General features: G+C 33.1%; 1 pseudogene; it reads right to left on the reverse strand.

Annotated features, from left to right (window-relative positions):
* Window positions 1–2,929: 2,929 nt before the first annotated feature.
* On the reverse strand, window positions 2,930–3,711 carry LOC149563167 (FACT complex subunit SPT16-like; annotated as a pseudogene).
* Window positions 3,712–6,495: the final 2,784 nt, after the last annotated feature.

The raw sequence follows: 6,495 nt of genomic DNA on the forward strand, positions 1-6,495 counted from the left end.
TACTTTTCAAAATTAGATAGCTCAAAAGTAGTGATTCTACCTATCAGACCTTCAAGGGTTAGATCATTTCCTCGTATACATCTCAACTCTTGGATTGCAAAAAATCTAATGGCATAAATAGACAATAATGTCCTCAAGAATTTACTTAGCATAGTATCATCATCTGTTTTACCAGTAGCACCTTTTATTTCACTAACAACTTCTTTATTATAGCAACATATTGAGCAATATTCTCACCTTCTTACATTCTCATGTCATCAAACTTACCTCTGAGACTCTCTGACTTGGCTCTTTGAACATTTTTGTCTCCTCCATAGATGGTGGCTAGGGCATCCCACATCTTCTTTGCACTGTAAAGACCTTTGATATCATCAAATTTGGCATAGCTTAGGGTAGAGGCAATCTCCAACATCATCTGATTGTGTTCTTTCTTTTTCCTCATATCTCTAGCAATTAGGGCTCCTGCTAGATCAACATGCTCCACAATAATGGAAGATTATGCATGATCTCCAAGTCCTCCAAGGTGTAGCTTCATCAAAATTTTCCATGCAGGAAAGTTATCTCTGTTGAGCTTGGGTACTTCTCTTATTGACATCTTGATCTTTATGCTTCTAGTACCTTAAAACTAATCCTCTTAAGTAGATGGATTTGATACCAATTGTTGGAATTCTTTTAGAATAACTGGGGGGGTGAATCAATTATTCAAGGTCTAGATTTACAAATAAAACTTTTTTCACAATTCAGTGAACCCATAAAACATTCATACCCATGCATGCATTCATTGTACGTCAACTAAAACTTATATGTTACTGTCAAGTCAATCTTGCAAACATGTAAAGCGTGAAACACAACACATTCATCAGCACATTTGACACAATGATTTAACGTGGAAACCCAATTTGGGAAAAACCACCAATAACATGCTACTCCTTTTTTACTCTTCTGAAGTGATGCCCTATTAAATGTTACAATACACACTCTTAAATGTGAACCAGTTAAGGAATTTTAATCCTCCTATTAAAAGTGAGTCTAGTTAGAGGACTTTAGGCCATTCACTTGGAATGCCACCCTGTTAAAGGATTTTCCAATAAATTTTAAGTCAACTTTACTCCAAAGGATTTACCCTAGACTGATACAATTGTTAGAAAGTAACAGTACATCTTTGATTTGATATAACTTACAACTTCACTTGCAAATTATAGATCTTTGTTCAGTCCTTAATTTTTCTTGGTTTCCATTCTTTGTAGCTCTGATAGCTTGTTCACCCTTCAAGTATTCATCTTCTTAAGCCTTCTTGCTTAATAAGCCATTGTAGACTCTTCTCTTGGGTCACTTGATGAAGCAAAACCCCTTTCTCCTTCTCCTTCTCAATTTCTCACACAAAACTCTCTAGCTCTTTTGTTTCATGACCAAATATTCCTATATACAAGAAATTAGAACATTTTCTCGCTCATTATCCATCGTCTAAATTAGGGTTTTAGATGGATTAGGTAGGATACAATTTATCTACCCCATATCTTGTCCTCTCTAGAAACTTCTCTTAGAATCCATTTGAATTCACCTCCAAAATGATTTACATAAGATTTTGTGCCTCCGGCTCATCAATCTTATCTTCCTCTTGATTTACAAGTTCCAAGTAAACAAACTTGTCAGCTTTTATTTGGTGAATCTTTGATCTTTGACATGATGTAGTAGCTCGGCATTATCAATCTTCTAATGCTCGGCATGCACATACTACATCACTCGGCATCAATTGGATTCTATTAGTGCTTGGCATCAACTAAAATTTATTAGTGCTCAGCATCAACTAAAATTTACTCAGCATCTATTTTCTTGATCAACATCAACTAAAATTTACTCGACATCTACTATCTTGCTCAATATCCACTAGAATTTTCTTTCACTAGTCTCCAACTAACTTTTTTCTGGGCACCTACTATCCACTTGGTCAAGCTTGGTAGATGAACTTTGTTTAACTTATTCTTTTGAACTTTCCAAGTGTAGCCAGCCATTTTGTAACCTCAAGTAGATCATCAATACATTTTTTATCATTGTCTTAACTAATCCTTGTACTTCATTGTATAATCATAACTCAACCTTTCCTCTAGGTACTTTTGTTACATCTTGTTGATCAAATCCTACTTATCAATCAACTAAGTGATAGTACATGAAACATATAAGAAATTATCTTACTAGAAAATAGTACATTTGACATCAGTGAAAAAACAATGATTGAAATAAATATTCTTCTTCAATAATCTCCTTCTTAACAATACTCTTTTCAGATGATCTCTTCAATCAGATATCAACACAGGCTCTAGACTAGACTCATCAACTATGTTTGGTTGGGTAGCATAGGTATGGATGACATCCACTTCTAATTTTCATGATGCATCTAAGAGGCTTTCTCATTCATACTCACCAAAATCTATCACTAGTACATTAGGCCTCCATTTTTTTACCAAACTTTTTGACGGCAGACCAATTTGGCTTGTCAAATTCAATTTTTTTAAATATGATCTTAATAAGGTCAAAATTATGACCAAACTTAAGTTTTTTCATCAAATTTTGACTACACTTAAGGTTCCTATCAAAATTTTGACAACACTTAAGTTTATTGTCAAAATCTTGATGACAGTCAAGATATAAACAAAAAAAAGAAAAGTAAACATTTCATTTTGTATCCAGAAGATTGCAAGTGCATGCACAAGAGGGTTTTTGTGTGTTCTCTTCATCCAAGGGAAAGCATAGGTAAGAGATTCAACCCACGCCATTTTTGTAGAATGGAAGGGAAATTTTGATTGATTTTGTAATAACAACTTTTCAGGTGCCTGAGACTTCCCTATATCTTTTACCTTTTGTCATTGTCTTTCCTCTTCACTATCAAATTCATCTCCATTTTCCTTGTCTGCATTTCTAGCTTCAACTTCTAATTCATCCCATGTTTTACTTTCATGGAGTTTAGCTTTTCTTTAATGCCATCGATAGAAGATTGTGGAATGGTATCAATGTGGAGTACATCCCTCTTGAATTCTTTTAAAACAATCGCCATATCAAATACCTTTTGCCCAAGTCCTACTCTCTCAAGTTTAACAATATTAATCTCAATAATGGTTATTATTAAGAAAGGTAGTTCAACCAACTCTACCAAAGATTTTATAGTAGGAACAATAAAAGAAGAGGCTTTGAAAGGAACTCCATGAAAGCCTAACTCTCTAAATGGTTTATCAAACTCTAGTTCAAAATCTTTTAGATTAGGTTACTCCCATAGTTTTTTTGCTCACTTAACAAACCCTTGAAACTCTGCATTTATTTTATTTTTCATGTCCCTCTCTTGCTTCTCTTTTGAATTTCATTTGGATCATACATAGACTATCTTGCCCTTCCTAAAGTTTTGACCACATCCATTACCTCCACATAAAGCTAGATGTCTTTGATCTTCTTAATTCCCATCATAATATGGTTATGCAAATGAAAATGAGGCAATGTAATCATCTCCTTCTTTGCTGCCTGAAAAATGTGTGTTTAATATTTTGATACAAAGATATCAATTTTCTCTATGGTTAATGTGTTAGGTCTCATCTAGAAATACTTGCTACAAAGATAGCAGTCATGAATTTTCACTATGATGTCTCATATCACCATATCAAACTTTGTGATTAGAGATATCAAGTATCTACCTCAGTATACCTTAATCCAATCTTGTGCCATGTAACTCTCTAAGTTGGGGGTTGAACAATCTCTACATAATTGCTCCACCTCAAGAAATTTTGTGAAAGTGGAAACAAAAAAATGGAATGCATAAGGTTGGTTTCTTTGATTTTTCTTCTCCATTTTTTGGTTTATTCTTAGAAAATTAATGGCCTCGAGGGTACTTTTTTTATTCTGATTTCTTCATTCATTGAATTTATTTATAGCTCCATTTTTTTTTTTAGCTAGAAAATAAGAGTTATAATTGTATGCATTTGATTCTTTATGCATTTACATTTAATTTATATCTCTATTTAATTTTCTTTTTTTCTGGAAATATTAGTGGATTAATTACATTTGGATTCCATGTTGAATGCTTGAATCATTTGATGTATTGTTGCACCACCATTTACTTTCTAGTTGATTTTTTAGCTCCTTTTACAAGCTTCCAGCCTTTGATGCATACATGGCTTTGATAGCTTGAAGGGTTGCGATATGGATGCCATGTTGTGCTGAAACTTTGAATGTACAACATTATTTGATTTTGATTTTGTTGGAAATGATGGGGATGCACTTTTGAGTTCATTCTTTCATGCACACATGCTTGAGGTAGCCTCTAAACTATGTATTCATGTTTGCATCATGGATGTGTGTTGCACTAATTCATGTTGGTTTGTAATGTCCATCGTGTATTAATTATTTGTATCATTAATTTATTTGATGATCCATAAATACTTATAGTTGTAACACACTCTATTAATGCTTTCTTTCTTTGTTCAAATGCTTCATATGACATTTAAACCATGTATGCCAATATGTACTGATATTTATGATTTTTTTGTTGCTCTTGTAGCTTATGCTGATTTATGTAACTTGCTTCTAGAAATATGTTGCAATCTATGTTTGTCATTCTTTTTCTACCTCCTATAGCTTATATTTCTCATGTAGCATACTTCAATAGGGGGTTGAATGTTCCTTATTGGCTGAATTTCCCTTCATAGTTGCAACCACTTAAATGGCGAGTACATGTGTTTTATGATTGTGAATCATTGTTACACTTTGCATACATTTCCTTTCAATGCTTATGTGATCTTTGAATGTGTGAAATTTTAATGTGTATTCAAAATTTGCAAAGGATGATTGCATCTTTATGTGCTTGAATGATTTTGATTATACACGGTGCATGGTCATACCTCCTTCCTAATATATTCTTTCAATGTCAAATATGTACTTGCACTTTTATTGCCATATTCCAAATTATATATTCATTTTGCATGTAGGCTTCTAATTTCATTGTGTAGCATTTATCTCATGATGCTTCCAACTTATGATGTAGTTCATGTCACCATGAATTCTTTGCATGTTTGCATCTACACATGGATCAAACAAGTTAGATAAAACATGGGCTTCTCTCGATTGCATCATCTTTTAGCCTCTTGTGCATATCTTGAGCATAGCCATCTAAGTGTTTATTGATTCTTGATTTGATGAGTATATGTATGCATTATATTTAGATTATTTACAAGAAATCAAGCATTACTTTGATCTTTTTGGATCTAACCCCCTTCTTCTCTTCTGGTAACCCTTGCAAGTTCTGAGGCAAATGAGGTGCTGGAAGGAAACATGAGCTAGTGATCAATCTCTACATACCTATTTTAGGCAATGTGTGATAACTTGTACTTTTTCTTTCATTGTTTATGTATACATACATTTATCTTTCATCATTCTCTATGTGTTGTCTATGCTCATGGCCTGTGTGAGCCTATGTGTTCCATTGATGAGCATCACATGCACTTTTTCTTAAATATATACTCCATATTTCATTGAATGATTTTTAAAGATGCACATATGTTGTTGTACTGTACTTTTTAGCATGTACTTTCATTTCAATTACTTTATACCTGCAAATATACTTTGATTTCTCTTTTAATGTATATCCATGCATTTGTTCCTTCATTTTTGTTTATTGTGAAAATGAATTCGAACTTAATCAAGATCACATAATAATGACAAACAAGGTTATGTAGAGGAAAATTCACCTAGTAATTAGGCTATTTAATGTCACCAATTTAAATGAACATAAAAATTTGTAATAATTATATCTTTGATATAAGTATCTAAATCTAAGTTCCCTTTCCAAAGCTGAGTTTTCTTGGCATGTATCACCATGTTGGTAATCCAAATATCAAATGCCCTATTAGCTTCTTAGTAGGTATGGGTAATGATGATAGTCTCAAAAAAAGTAATAATGAATTTGGATTCTTTTATAACATTTTTCATAGTCAATGTATGTGGGGACTTTCCTAACCAGCATCTAATGATATTATTTGTGTCCCCTCTATCCAAAGTTTTTTACACTATAGAGATTTAGCCAAGTTAAGAACTTGAAGATCCCCAGTTTCTTCCACCACATGACCTGATTAGATACCAATGGGAACAGCAAAAACACTAATACAAAATCCAATTTTATCTATGATAATCACTCCACAATTAGCTTGTCAAAGGTTGACTTTGGTAGTCCAGTCAAATTTGGCCTTCAATAACCCCTATGGAGGTGACAACCAAAGTACTACCTCTCTAATTCGTCCCCTGCTACTTCTAATGTTTTAGTCACAAAGAAGGGTAGCATTGATGTCAACACCTACATAATTCAAACTATTTTCTATTCTAATGGACATATATTTTTCTTTTATAGCTTTCAAAGTATTTTTCCCAACAAACCAAACCGGTACTTCCTTATCTTTACACACCCTCTAGTTGCACGTCTTTCATATATTCCAATTGAGATGTAGGACAATGAGCTTC

The sequence above is a fragment of the Cupressus sempervirens genome, chromosome 4 (genome assembly GCF_028749045.1).
Source record: "Cupressus sempervirens isolate cs-2001-9-10 chromosome 4, ASM2874904v1, whole genome shotgun sequence".
NCBI lineage: Eukaryota > Viridiplantae > Streptophyta > Pinopsida > Cupressales > Cupressaceae > Cupressus > Cupressus sempervirens.